At 43.9% G+C, this 15,114-nt stretch overlaps 1 long non-coding RNA gene across 2 annotated transcripts in view; it reads right to left on the bottom strand.

Annotated features, from left to right (window-relative positions):
• LOC308526483 overlaps positions 1-15,114 on the bottom strand; it is a 60,365-nt gene that overhangs the window by 39,809 nt on the left and 5,442 nt on the right. Inside the window, exons 4-5 of one of the 2 annotated variants that reach the window (XR_013996549.1) lie at positions 8,257-8,396; positions 3,778-3,899 (exon numbers count right to left, since the gene is read on the bottom strand). This is a non-coding gene — a long non-coding RNA (uncharacterized lncRNA). The remainder of the gene's footprint in view (positions 1-3,777; positions 3,900-8,256; positions 8,397-15,114) is intronic. The other variant, XR_013996550.1, reaches the window with a different exon arrangement.

The following is a 15,114-nucleotide window of genomic DNA, read 5'->3' as shown; positions in this document are numbered from 1 at the left end:
AAGGCCTTGAATACTTTTCTCTGCAACCTATCACCTCACAGAGGACGACAAACCATTGCAGTGTGGCCAGCTCAGGAGCTGTGGCCTGACCCAACTCCATATCATCCCAAAAAGGACAGAGTTTTCCTCAGTCATTCAGGCTTTCACTGTGGCTACACCTTGACACAAATCAATTGTTGCAAGCTCAGCAGGGCTGCCAGAAACATCCTCACTGTCCTCATAGGCTAGGTCTGCCATGACACAGGACCACAGATTGGGTGGAAGGTTCCTGATGCCTCCTGGCTCAGTACCCACTCTGTCTTTGCAGAGCTCCAAGGAGGACATCATTGAGGTGCTGGCCCATGGACCCGACTACACCACCTACGGGGTCAGGGTGCAGGTGCACCAGGCTGACGACACAGACCAGTGCCTGTCTGAGGTGAGAGCTGGCCTCGAGGGTCTCTACACCCAAAACCCCAACACAACCTGGCAGTGCCCAGAACCCACACTCAAATCTGAGGACTCCACAGATACCCTCCCAGGACTCTCCCTAGTGTCCCACTGCCCCAAGACAAAGAAATGAGGACCCCCCGCCCCCGTCCAGCTACATGGGACGGTAAAGACACGCTCCTCATATATTTGTAGCAATATCAGAGAGAGATGTCGTGTGAACTGTGTCCTGTCGGTCATCTTGCCATGGCCACGGTACCAGCTTTCCCAGGGGAAATCACCCCCACGTCTCCACGCTGGCCTTCTGCAGAGCCCAACGGTTCCTGGACGAGCTTCTATCTAGGTGAGCATACACTCGTGACTCTGCCCACTGCTAGCTGTGAGGCATGAAAATGTCACCACATCTTCCCGAGTCTCAGGATGCTCCTCTGAAAAGTGGGTTGCTGGGGGGGGAACCTCATAGCACTACTGTGGGGACAAGCCATGGCAGGTCTCACCTACTCCCTGGCTCTGCAGACAGGGTAGCTGGATGTGCAGCAGTTGTTGTTGGCAATTCTTTCACTCTGTCCCACGGAAAGAACTCTGACACACCCATCAGCGGCCTGTGGCATCAGAGGTTGGAAAAGCACATGCAAAGCAACCTGTTAAGCAGTGTGAGATTTCACCTAGCCGGTCCTGGTCCTTGGTGTAACCACACTGGGGATTTCTGGGGAGAGCAGGAGCCCAGGCCCACTCAGATGTATGGCATGCTCCTGGTTGGAGTTTCTTTACTCGACAATGTGCACGCACTTTTGGAGACACTTAGCCTGACTCAAGGAATGAAGCAGACACAATCCCTGGGCCTCAGTTCTGGGCACTGGGTCCAGCAGTCACGCTCACCATCATTCACAGCTCGTGTCCACCATCCATCAGGGCTGATGCGATCAGAGTGATTTTTCCATCTGGATGCACACCTGTTTAGAATGACCGGGCTGACACATCGCAGGACCAAGTCATAAAGTGAGTGGTCTCCGGGTCCAGAAGGAGGGCCCTCAGAGTCAGCATCGTGGGGACTGTGGTGGGTGGGGGATGGAGAGTGCCTGGCAGAACCCTAATCTTATACATCATCTGATTCCCAAGAAAGGCCTGGGCTCTGGAGTCTTCTATTCCAAGAGGATAGGAGTCAAAGACGACAGTGAGTGGGGTCCCGGGCCTTGTAGACCCAGAGGGGACGCTGTGCTGATTGGTCCCTCACAGTCCCCTCCCCCCCCACAAACCCACCCCGCTCTGCCTGCCCCTCTCCATATCCATCTCCCCTGACCCCGGTGGCCAGGCTCAGAACAGGACTGTGGTGAGCAGGGTGCTCACAAGCCTGTCTCAGTCCTCAGCCCAGATGCCCAGGGCCTGGAGGGTGGGGGTGGGCAGTGCACTGGACCTTTAGGTGAGCTGCCAGTGGGAAGAAGAGTCTCACACAGACTCCGTGTTGAACCTGCTGGATCCCACAACTGCTACAACCATGACAGCCACACAAGGGCCGGGGTTACCATGGTGCTCTCCCATGGGTGGTCATGGGAGACCTGCACAGAAGCTCAGATCTAAACAAGTGTACCATGGGAGGGCAGACTGGAAGGAAAGAGCAGGACTCAGAATCTGCTGCCCACCTGCCTCTCCCCAGGGCCTTTGCTGCGATGGTGGGGACCTGGCTGGACCATGTCCAGGGTTTGGGGCAGCCCCTTCCCTCCGCCTTCTTCGAGGTAGAGCAGGCCTTGGTGCCCATCAATTCCCCTGCCCAAACCTGGTGGGCCAAACCCAAAATCTATGGTTGGCGCTGCAGCACCTTGAGCCCACCGAGGCAACTCAACAAGGTGAGGCAGAATGATCATCTGGGCAGATCATCGGGGGAGGGCAGGCTCATGGGCTGGAGTTCCCTTAAAGGTGGTGGCATCTTTCCTGTCTGCACTAAGTCACAGGAAAGCCAGGAGTGTGAGTCAATGTGTCTCTTTCTCCTGCTCCACGTCCACGCCCAGTGCTCCAGAGCTCTCCGGAGGCAGAGGAAGGGCCTGCTCAGGGGCCAGAGCCTGGTCCAACGAGAGGCCCTGCCCTGGCCAGGCCTGGCTCGAGGCAGTACCTGAAGCCATTATGGAGCCAGCTACTGGCTGCGCTGGAAGCCTTCTCTCGTGCTGTCAGAAGAGTTCTAGGCGATTATCTTCAATAATTCAGAGGAATACATCCCAACTGTACATTTATAATAGTAAATAAGGATAATTTCTAAAGTACCTACCTATTTATGTAGACTATTTCCCATTAAGTTAAATACTCCTTTTGAATAAATAAGGTTGTTTATTAAAAACACGTGTAGACCATGTCTTCTCACGTACATACACATAATTCCATACACACACACACACAGAGACGTACACATATATGCTGACATGGAAGGTGCTCACTGTATAATACAGTTTTAAAATAAGTTTTGAAACATTTAATTTCCTCTGATAACTACGTATACACTGATAAAATGGGGAAATAAAATCTGGAAATATATACACCAGAATGTTCACACTGGCGAACTGTCAGCAGTGAAACTACCAGAAGTGACAGTTTCTTCTCATTTTGCTTCATGTATAGGTTCTGGTTGACACAAGGATCATACCTCCAATATATAGACATAGACAGTAGAGAGAGGAAGGGAGAGGCAGAGAACACAGATGAGAGGTGCACCAGCCGCCTCCTGCCCACCCTGACATGGAACTGACCGCAAAACCCTGCCACGTGCCCTCCCTGGGAACTGATCCGGAAACCTTTCAGTGCAAGGGGAGATGCCCATCCAATGAGCCCCATCAGCCGGGGCTAGACTCAGTATATATTTTAAAAAAATACACTTTGATTGATTTCAGGGAGGGAGAAAGGGCGAGACAGGAATGTAAACCATGAGAGAGAAGCATGGATCGGTTTCCTCCTTCACGACCCCTATTGGTGATCCAGGCTGCAACCAGGCTTGTGCCCTGACCCGGAATCAAACCAACTGTGCACTCCTGCCTGCTTCACAGGCGGATGCTCGACCACCGTGCAGCACTGGCCAGACTCAATCATATCTTTCTAAACTTTCCCAAGTGCCAATTTGTATCTTGAAATGGTCTCAGGAAAGGAAAAATTACTTAATGGGGGGCATTCTACTTCCCTCGCCGTTTAGCTGCATTTGCTATTTGGCCAGAAACAACCAGTAGACTAGCTCTCAACCATACTTAAAATCACTAGGGATAGCAAGAGCATTGCTTTGGTTGCAACAGGAGTAACTCAAAACAACTCCCTCCACTAAACACTTCCTGAATCATTTCCCTTCCTCCATGAGCCCAGTATTTAACTCACCAGTCAAACTCAGCTTAGGGAGAGGAAATGGTTCCACTGGAACAGGACGGTACGGAAACAAGGTACACAGCCCTGGTTCTACCCGAGGGGCCATAGTTCACTGACACCACCACTGGAACAATCTATAATTAAAATGAAAACCACCATGTCAGAAAATTCTAAGCAGAAAAGGACAAAGGAATGCCACTGGTGAGTATTTCAAAAGGAGGCATGCTGTGCAAGAGGGATCCATTCAGTGCTGTGGCCCAATCATCCAAAGCTCATCGTTCTCATGTGAGCAGTACTCTTGCTCTGAGGGGAGACACATTTCCTTTCTTTCATTTCATATTTGCTTTCAAGGAAAACCAGCTAGCTGGTCAATACACCAAGCCAACACTCCTCAGGTATCCAACAGGAGAAACCTAAATGTCTCAGTGAATTTTAAGTTTTACTAAATTTGAATTAAAAAAAAGTTTCATTTTAAATTGATATGTGGCTGCCCGACTGGCGTGGCTCAGTGCTTGATCGTGGACCCCGGAACCAAGAGATCCCCGATTCATTCCCAGTCAGCGCCTGTACCGGGGTTGCGCGCTAGGAGCTATGGGACTGATGATGCTCTCTCATCATTGATGTTTCTCTCTCCCCTTCCCCAGCCTCCTCACTGACCAACCCCCACCCCCACCCCCGGCTCTCTCTGTTCCTCTTCCCTTCCTCTCTCTGAGATCAATAAAAACATATATGTTTAACCAGTTCTATGTGGATAATATGGACCCTATGAGACAGGGTACTTCAAAACAGTCATGACTGTGAAACAGTCATCGCTGAATCTCGGGACACCTGTCCTCCACAAGTCCACACAGAAGAAATGTACGGGGCCCTTAGTGATCACAGTAGAAACAGGAAGCTCTCCATCCGACAGGTCCCCACTGCCCTTCCCCTCACCACCTCCTCCTGGGCTGAGGCACCTCCTTCGGGAGCACTTTGACACTAAACTGCCCCATGTCCCTTGCAATTTGGCCCGTTCTGCCCAAGGGTTCACGCCAGAGTCTCATAGTTGATTTCTGAGACACTATGTTCCTCCCTGATATAAAGCACAACAGCGAGGAGAGGATTTTTTTCCTCACGGTGATGCTGGGAGCTTACCCTGACATCATTGAGCAGCTGAATTCAATATTGGATCCACCTATCTGTTGACTTGTTCTTTTGTGAGAAAGACAAGTCCCTACTGTTAGCTTCATCACTATTCTGCTGCTTATAATTCTCAGCTTCCACACTGAATGAGATCCTTAAAACTCCTGAGGGTGGACAAGGTTGTAGCATTTCATGGTATTGCAAAACAACAACAACACCAAACATGAAAACAAAAACAAAAAACAATGGGAGCAGAGAGCAGGACAGGGGAAAGATGGGAGATGCCGGAAAGTACACCAGCCTTCCACCGACTCCAGAGGGAGATGTCGGGATACAGGGCATGGCACAGCTCTAAGCTGGGCTGGCAGAGTGTGATGCCAATGAGGATCTCAAAGTGTGACCACAGAAAAGGGGTGAGGGAGAGACAAGACTGCAATAGGAGCTAAGGTCGGATCATGGACGGCCTGGACGGACACGCTAAGGATTTGGGACTCATTTCTAAAGCCATAGGAGACCACTGGCAGTTTTCAGAAGAGACGTGATCATATTGACATTTTCAAAAGATCCTTCGGGCTGCTGGTAGAGAATGCTTAGGGACCTGGCGATACTAGAGGTTGACAGGTCACAGAGCACACATGGGATCAGGAGGCCCCGAAGTCAATGGGGCTTAGTACTCTTGCTGCTAACCTTGATGGCTTCACACTAGAATCGTTGTATCAGGAATGTCAAGGTGGAAATCTATCCCACTCATGGCACTTGACAGCTTATGTCTAGAAGTTACAATAAAGTAGCACGATATGCCATATCTTTTCTCAGATCAAAACACTCTCAGAACAAAGTGGAGAACATACCAAAACCAAGACTTGCTAAAGTGGTAAGGAAAAGGGGGTGGACTCAGCTTCCAGACAGAACAACAGGTCAGTGGCACAGACAGAGACACACACACACACACAGGATGCGAGAGAGAGGCTGAGAGGAAGGAAGGGACCTCAAGGACGAGAGTACAAGACAAGTGACAGGACCTGACACCCCATCAGCTGGCCTGTACTTGATGTTGTTTAGAAGCGAGTTTATAACATAGAGTCCAAACATAATCAAAATACAAGCAAATGTCACCATACTGTTCACAAAACCTTTAATGACACAGTTGCTTAACTTGATCAAGTGTGCATACTTCTTCAGTTGTTCTGAAAAGCATTGTGTAATCTTTGCAGTAATGATCTAAGTAAAACTCCATTTTTAAGTCCCTACAACAACAAGAACATATAAAATACAAATAACTAGGAAGGTATTCCAATATTTACCCACAACAGCATTCATCAATAGAACTTTCCCATTTAAAAACATACTTATGAGAAAAAAGATAATCAAATCCAGAGCCCCTTTATTCTATTTCTGGACTTTCCTGTGCCCAGTATTGTAAGTGCAACCTCAACTACTTTTGCTAGACAGATGTTGTGCAGGTGAAACTACTGTAAAAACACTGTGATCTCGGTTCTCTTCCATTACCTATTGGCTGTTGATCTTGAACAAACAATCTCTAGAGCCTCAATATTTTCTTCCAGAAAATGGGGAAATACCAGTTAACTCACTGTGAAGTTTTAAAACTAAATAAAATATGTGAAAAATACCAGAGCCCATTATTAGGGTTGGAAATCATTTCATTATAAAACAGTTTTCATGATAGTAATGATCTGTCCTAAGAGAAATAAAAAAAAATAAAAGTGCCATGTCTCAGAATACAACTTCTTTATCTCAAGGAAGATCACAAAAATTAGAAAACGTTCTGTAATATTAACTCAGATGTTGATATTTTTATTCCATTCAATTTTAGTATCAAGGGTCACAATACCCAAGTGTGTGACCTTTAGAATTCAGCGTTTAAACAGAGTGCTAGCAAGGCTGTGAAAGTGCAGTGTTGGCACCATTTAAATATAGATCCACTAGGAACCTGAAAGACACAGAAAGTGACAGCACAAGTGCAGCAGAGAGCCCACAGCTAACCAAGCGTCATGGTCTTGGAAACACACTCTGACAGGTTTTCTCATCACTAATGGGGGTCATGATTCCCTGGCCTTGTTGACAATTTATGTAGCTCAACTGCAATTCTCTGAACTGTAAGCACTACTAGAATGTAGGTATTGTTACAGCATAGCAGGTATTGTTATAGACCTTCATCCACAGTGCAGGCAGTCAGCCTGTCAACATGCAATGCTCTTCGGGTCACCCCCAGTGTTTACCATGTTTCCTGACTTCCTGCTGATCTTAGGACAAAGGTGACTCACAAGCCCTTACATAGCCAGTATCTTCAAACAATTCTGTGTTTTGCAAAAAATGCTCTGGGTTCTTAAGGCCAACGTCTGAGTCACCTGAGCACTCCTGGAAGTTTTCACTCTACACACAGTATTTACCTTGCCAACTGAACAAGGGGCGTCAACAAGTGAATGAATTCCTTCTCCCATCAGAGTATTCCATTTAGGCTCCTCAGAGACCCAGTGAAGTAGGAAAAAGATGGCAGGTATGTGAGAGAAGTGTAGAAGTATCCAGACTAAGATTCTGTGACAAGTCTTCATCCTTCATCTGAGAAACTTTCCAAAGGATTCAGACATAAAGATCTGTTCAAAAGGTGAGACTCCACCTTCTGGTGGTGGTCTGAATTCAGTAAATACTCCCAATCCCGAGAAGAAGAAACAGATATTGATTTTTTAAATCATGCCTCCTTGTAATTAGGGGGGTGGGAGTGATCAAGGAGAGGTCGATGGGGGGAGAAGGAGACATATGTAATACTTTAAACCAGTGTTAAACTCAACCTTCCTAATGCTGTGACCCTTTAATATAGTTCCTCATGTTACGTTGCCCCCCAATTTCACTGTTACAAATGGAACATAATTAAAGCATAGTGATTAATCACAAAAACAATATGTAATTATATATGTGTTTTCCCATGGTATTAGGCGACCCCTGTGAAAGGGTCATTCGACCCCTAAAGGGCTCACGACCCACAGGTTGAGAACCGCTGCTTTAAACAATAAAAAAATTCAATTAAAGCAATTCAAGTTCCATTTTCACATTAAGTTGATCTAAGAATATGAAAAAAAAATCACAATGCTGGCCCAGCAGGCGTGGCTCAGTGGTTGAGCATCAATCCATGAACCAAGAGGTCATGGTTCAATTCCTGACCAGGGCACATGCCCAGGTTTCTGGTTTTATTCCCAGGAGGGAGTGTGCAGGAGGCAGCCAACTGATGATTCTCTCTCATCAAGGATATTTCTATCTCTCTCCCTCTCCCTTCCTGTCCCTGAAATCAATTAAAACATTTTAAAAACTAAGTAATCACAATGCTGGAAAATGAAAGGAATATCAAAACACCTAAATGACTTTAGTGATCTTCTAAATCCTCTGTTGTCATTTCCAGTCTCCAAAGCACTTTCTCCACGAGATGTGAGGCTCTTTGTTGTCATTTCCACAGTCTCCACAGCACCTTCTACGGAAAGAGATGTGGACTCTTCCTTTAATGAATAATATAAAAATGCTTAGACAAAACCACCATTATTCATTTTGTTTTGAACAACAAAAAAAGAGGTATACATTTGGAATCAAAAAGTTCAATAAAATTCCAAAAAGAAACTTATTGTAGGCTTTTTCAGACTTACCCTGTGATATGATAAATGCCTAAAATGAAAACAAAATGCTTATCTAAGAATTGCATCTAAATAATAGCCTATTAACAAATCATATCTAAATAAGAATTGTGGTGAGCTAGAAGGGGACAATAAAAAAGGGGGGACATCTATAATACTTTCAAAAGGAAAGATTTTAAAAATAAATAAATAAATAATTATGACATATAGCTATATACTATCTTCTCACCAACTCAACACATGCACCATGGGAACTAAAAAAGGTAAAATAAAATTAAACAAATGAATGATAAATATTATAAGATAAAGTATGTGTGTAAATAAATTTTAAGAAAAGAGTAGACAAACATTTAAAAATCTACTAGCTAGAAGCCTTGCCACAAAAGTGACCTCAAACCGTGGCTCAACCTGTATTGACCTTATGTCCTTTATAAAACTAAAGATTACCAGAAGAGCTATTCATAACCTACAGGTTTCTTAATGATCTTATCATTCTTAGACAGTCAGAAAAATATCTTTAGAAAAACTAAACTTTCCCTTTCATCTTGCAAAACATAAACTAGGAAATGCCATTCAACTTTCACTAGCATGCCTAACAATCACTTACTTGAAATTATTTCATGGTATTTTATGGGTTTTTTAATTGTGGTTAAATATACATAATGTAAAATTTACCATTTTAACCATTTTGTGGTGTACAAATTCAGTACCATTAAATACATTCATTCATAAAGTTGTGTAACCTCAATGCTATCCATTTCCAGAACTTTTCCATTATCCCAAACAGAAACTGCCAATTCAACAACTCCCCCTTTCTCCCTCCCTCAGCTTCTATTATATTTTCTGTCCTTATGAATTTACCTATTCAAAGCAAAGTACCCCATGAAGGTGGAATTATACAGTATTTATGTTATGTTGGGTATAACATCCTCAAGGTTCATCCATGTTGTAGCACATCTCAGAATTTCCTTCATTTTAAAGGCTAAATATTTCATTGTAGGCATATACCACATATTGTAAATCCAGTCATCTCTCCATACACACTGGGGTTGTTTCCAATTTCAACTATTATGAATAATGCTGCTATGAACACTGGTTTTCGACTGAGTCCCCACTTTCAAATCTTTTCCTTTTATTTCAACATTTTTTTTATTAAGGAATTACATATGTCCTTATCCCCCAATTGCCCCCCACCCCACTCCCATTCATGACCTCACTCCCCTGGGTCTGTGTCCATTGGTTATGCTTATATGCATGTATACAAGTCCTTTGGTTGACCTCGATCCCTTACTCCCACCCTCCCCTACCTTCCCTCTGAGGTTTGAGCATCTGATCGATGCTTCTGTCTTTTGTGTATATATAATCAAAAGGGGAATTGTTGGATCATATGGTGATTCTAGGTTTAACTCCCCCCCCTCCTAATTTATCTTGAAATTTATTGTTGAAATTATTATAGATGTCCCTTTCTATCCCCCATTCATCCCCTCCACCCTGCCTAGGTTTAATATTTTGAGAAACAGCAAATGGTTTCCCACAGTGGCATTTTTTACTTTTCCACCAGTAATCACAGGGTTCCAGTTTCAACATCCTCACTTATTTTTTTCATTGTTTAATAAATCAGTCATCTCAGTAGGTATGACATGGTATCGCACTGTGGTTTTGATTTGCATTTGCCTAATGATTAAACATGCTGAGCACTGTTTCATATGCTCATTGGCCATTTACATATCTTTAGAGAAATGTCTGTTCAAGCCCTCTGTCCAGTTTCAAATTGAATTGTCTGATCTGTGGTTGTTGAATTTAGGAAAAACCGGCATGTACCTATTATTGACTCAGCTTCCTTTTATGAAATCCCAACCTCCCAGTCTATAAAAGCAGATAGTATTTTATTTTATTTTTATTTTTTAAATCTATATTGTTGAAAGTATTACATAGGTCCTCCTTTCCCCGCATTAATCTCTTCCGGGCCACTCCCATCCCCACCCCACCCCAATAGTATTTTCATACTCTCCCTTACTCCTGATGTCTCAGGACTTGCACATTCCCTCAGCTCTGTCTCTCATCTCTGTCTTCTCTCTTCAGAGCCAATCTTTTTCCCCTGAACTATCATAGAACAGTATCCTTGACAACAGTCTCTCTACTCTACAGCCAATCCTACACATCCTACACATTGCCACCAAAGTCATATCTTCTCAAAATACAGAACTGAAGATGTACTTTCCATTTTAACATCCTTGACAGGCTCCTTCTGTGTACAGTTTAAATTTCAAGTTCCCAGGTACAAACAAGGCCCTTAAGTTTGGATCCACTCAGCACCTGCAAGCATCTCTCCACACCCAAACCTTGTGTACATCCATTCTGAACTTAAAAACATCATGTTTTTCCATAAATAGTTTGGCTGATTCGCTCTGCCTAGAATGCCCTTCTTTTACCAACTTCCAGTTCAATCAGCAACTTCTTTGAGAAATCCTTCCTTCAGAGCCAGTCCCCTGACTCTCACCACACTGTGGACACACAGGTATTATGTGGCATTTTAATTTATCTGCATACAGCATTTTAGTTATCTGTTTATTTGTTCAACTAAATCTGAGTCACATACACCTGGTATTGATTCCTAACCAAAATATAAAATATCTTCCCGCATATAGTAAGAAGACTAAAGAACAATATGTTTTCCAGACCAAAAGGACTGAAATTAAAAATCTTATCGTTCTATTTACAAGCAGACTTAAGATAACGGAGACAAAAGAGACAATTCATCTAACTGCACATCCATGGAATCTAGTAAACATGCAATCATCCTTTGGAGAATTTAAGATGGAAACATAGAAGCAAAGAATGAGTTTGAGCCCGGCCACCATGGCTCTGTGGTTAAGCATCGACCAATGAACCAGGAGGTCACAGTTTGATTCCAGGTCAGGGCATATGTTTGAGTTGCAGCCTCGATCCCCGGGAGGCAGCCAATCAATGATTCTCTCTCATCATTGATGTTTCTATCTCTCTCTCCCTCTCCCTTCCTCTCTGGAAAATAAAAATACATATTAAAAAAAAACCCTTGTTGGATATCATCATGCCACTTTCACAACTACACTAACCATATGGTTACGGGGGGGGGACGGAAATATCATCAAAATGGTCACTGGGGCCCTTGCTGGTTTGGCTCAGTGGATAGAGCATTAGCCTGTAGACTGAAGGGTCCCAGGTTCGATTCCAGTCAAGGGCACATGCCCAGGTTCCGGGATCAATCCCCAGTAGGGGGCGTGCAGGAGGCAGCCGATCAATGATTCTCTCTCATCATTGATGTTTCTATCTTTCTATCTCTCTCCCTTCCTCTCTGAAATCAATAAAAATATATTTTTAAAAAAATGGTCACTGGCTTCAACACTCCTGGACAGAAATGCTTTTACACATGCCCTCAAGTTTAGGAATAATTCAGTTTATCGTTCCCAGTATATTGTTAGAAGGGTACAATGTTCATCAGGAAACAGTTAATGGGGGAAAACACAAAAGCAATGTCCAGGTATCAAGATTGCAGTGCTTACCACTAAGGAATTTAACATTAGTCAAAAAGTCTTGAAATCTCTTGTCAATAGCCCAATAATTAATTCAACTGCTATAAATATATTCTCCCCCGCCCCAAAACTTTTTATTCTAAAAATATTCAGTAAAAGTTGAAATAATACAGTGAACACCTGTTTCATCTAAATCTAACAGTTGTTAAGGCCTAGCCGGTTTGGCTCAGTGGATAGAGCATCGGCCTGCGGACTGGTCCTGGGTTTGATTCCAGTCCAGGTCACATACCCAGGTTTCGGGCTCAGTCCCCAGTAGTGGGCATGCAGGAGGCAGCCGATCAATGATTCTCTTCTTACCATTGATGTTACTGATGTTTCTCTCTCTCTCTCTCCCTCTCCCTTCCTCCCTAAAATCAATAAAAAATGTTTTAAAAATAAACAAATAAATCTAACAGTGGTTACCAATATGCCATATCTGCTTATGTGCATGTGAGGGATTTGACTGCGGGATGATGACTACCTGAAAACCCCCCACATCATGACTTCATCATGCATTTCCCCAAAATAAATATTCTCTCCTATACACCACAAAACCATCATCTTGCCTAAGAAAAAATTTTTCTAACATCACCTAATATTCAGTCCATTTGCAACTTTTTCAAATTTTCCCCAAAATGTTTTTTTAAGACAATTTTCTAGAACCAGGACTCAATCAAAGTTCATTCAAAATGGTGCAAAAAATATTGCATTTGGTGATGTCCTTTAGTCTCTTTTAACCTACAATAGGCCCCACCTTTTTCTCCCTCCATGACTCTTTTGTTTTTTTTGCTTTCTACTACTGTTCTTTTTTTTTTATTAATTAAACCTTTATTGTTCAGATTATTACTTTTGTTCCTCTTTTTTCCCAACATAACTCCCCTCTACCCTGTTCCCACCCCACCCACTTCCCTCACTCCCCATCCACTGTCCTCATCCATAGGTGTGCGATTTTTGTCCAGTCTCTTCACACATCCCCCTCACCCCTTTGCCCCCCAAGAATAGCCAGTCCACTCCCTTTCTATGCCCCTGATTCTATTATAATCACCAGTTCATTCTGTTCATCAGATTAGTCACTTGATTTTCACATTCACTTGTTGATAGATGTGTATTTGGTGTTCAAAATTTGTATCTTTACCTTTGTCTTCTTCTTCCTCTTCTTAAAGGATACCTTTCAGCATTTCATATAATACTGGTTTGGTGGTGATGAACTCCTTTAGCTTTTCCTTATCTGTGAAGCTCTTTATCTGACCTTCAATTCTGAATGATAGCTTTGCTGGAGAAAGTAATCTTGGTTGTAGGTTCTTGGCATTCATCACTTTGAATATTTCTTGCCACTCCCTTCTGGCCTGCAAAGTTTCTGTTGAGAAATCAGCTGACAGTCGTATGGGCACTCCCTGGTAGGTAACTGACTGTCTTTCTCTTGCCGCTTTTAAGATTCTCTCTTTGTATTTTGCTCTTGGCATTTTAATTATGATGTGTCTTGGTGTGGTCCTCTTTGGATTCCTTTTGTTTGGGCTTCTCTGCGCTTCCTGGACTTGTAAGTCTATTTCTTTCACCAGGTAGAGGAAGTTTTCTGTCATTATTTCTTCAAATAGGTTTTCAATATCTTGCTCTCTCTCTTCTTCTGGCACCCCTATAATTCGGATGTTGGTACGCTTGAAGGTGTCCCAGAGGCTCCTTACACTATCTTCGTATTTTTGGATTCTTTTTTCATTTTGCTTTTCTGGTTGGATGTTTTTTGCTTCTTCATATTTCAAATCGTGGACGTGATTGTTGCAATCAAGGCTAGAGAGTCTGCTGTTGGGAGTCTGTATAATATTCTTTATTTCAGTCAGTGTATGCTTAATTTCTAGTTGGTCCTTTATCACAACCTCGAGGGTCTCATTAGATTTCTTATAGATCTCATTAAGTTTATCGGCAGTTTCTAGAAAATTCTTGAAAAACCTTAAAAGTGTGGTTTTGAACTCTATATCCAGTAGTTTGCTTTCCTCCATTTCTGTCATTTGTGTCCTTCTTCTTTGTCTCCGCATTTTTATGCTTCCCTGTGTTGATAAAGTGGTTTTCTGTTTTGAGTGTCCACTAGGGCCCAGTGGTTCAGCCTCTCCAATTACCTGAGGAGGACACTCTTGGTGCACCCCCTTGTGGTCTTTGTGCACAGTCTTGTTGTAGTTAAGCCTTGATTGTTGTAGTTATCACTGGGAGGAATTGACCTCCAGGCCAATTGGCTGTGAGTATCAGCTGTGTCTGCAGTGGGAGAACTTCTGTGCTGGACACACTCCTCTGGGGCAAGACTTGCTTCAATGGGGCTTTGGTGCTCACTGAGTCTGCCCCCTGAGTGTGTCCTTTATGGTTCCATGGAGCTGCAAACTGGATGGTTCCACTCTGACCTCTGGGTTTCCTGGCTCCTGGATCTCTAGGGAGGTGCTAATCTAGCCTTTGCCTGATGCTATACAGCAAAATCTTCCCTGCAGGGCTTAGGCGGGGCGGGTCCCACGGGATCAACAGGGTGGGGCTAGCAGTTATGGCTGCTCTCAGTCCAGCCCTCAGAGGCTCTGCTTCTCAATGTCCTGGTAATCGCTGCAAGCACCTCGGAGAGAAAGCTGCCCTCGAGTTCTGACCTATGCCAGACAGTCCCGCTTCTCCCGTATGAGTCTGGGTCCCTAGAAACTTGCCTGGAACTGGAGCTCAGAGCCTGAGACTCCCTTCTGATTGAAAACGACAACCATGCCCTCAGCCGCCAGCCCGCTCCGCATGCATCCGCACCATAGTATTTTACTGCCATACTGCGTCTCCTCTGAGTCTCGGTATGCTTTTCTCTTTCCTTCTCCCTTCTAGTTGTACAATTTCCACTCAGCCACCCTTCCTGTGGTTCTGGATGGTGTCCGTTCCATCCTTTAGTTGTATTTTTGAAGTGGTTGTTCGAGGCAGCAAACTCCAGTGTTTACCTATGCTGCCATCTTGGTTTCTCTCCATGACTAACTCTTTAAGGAGACCAGAATGTAGACTATCCCATATTCTGGATTTGTCTAATTGTA

This window comes from Myotis nattereri, assembly GCF_964212035.1.
Source record: "Myotis nattereri genome assembly, chromosome: 10".
Classification (NCBI taxonomy): domain Eukaryota; kingdom Metazoa; phylum Chordata; class Mammalia; order Chiroptera; family Vespertilionidae; genus Myotis; species Myotis nattereri.
The sequence above is the reverse complement of the archived record's forward strand: the minus strand, read 5'-3'. Positions and strand labels throughout refer to the sequence as shown.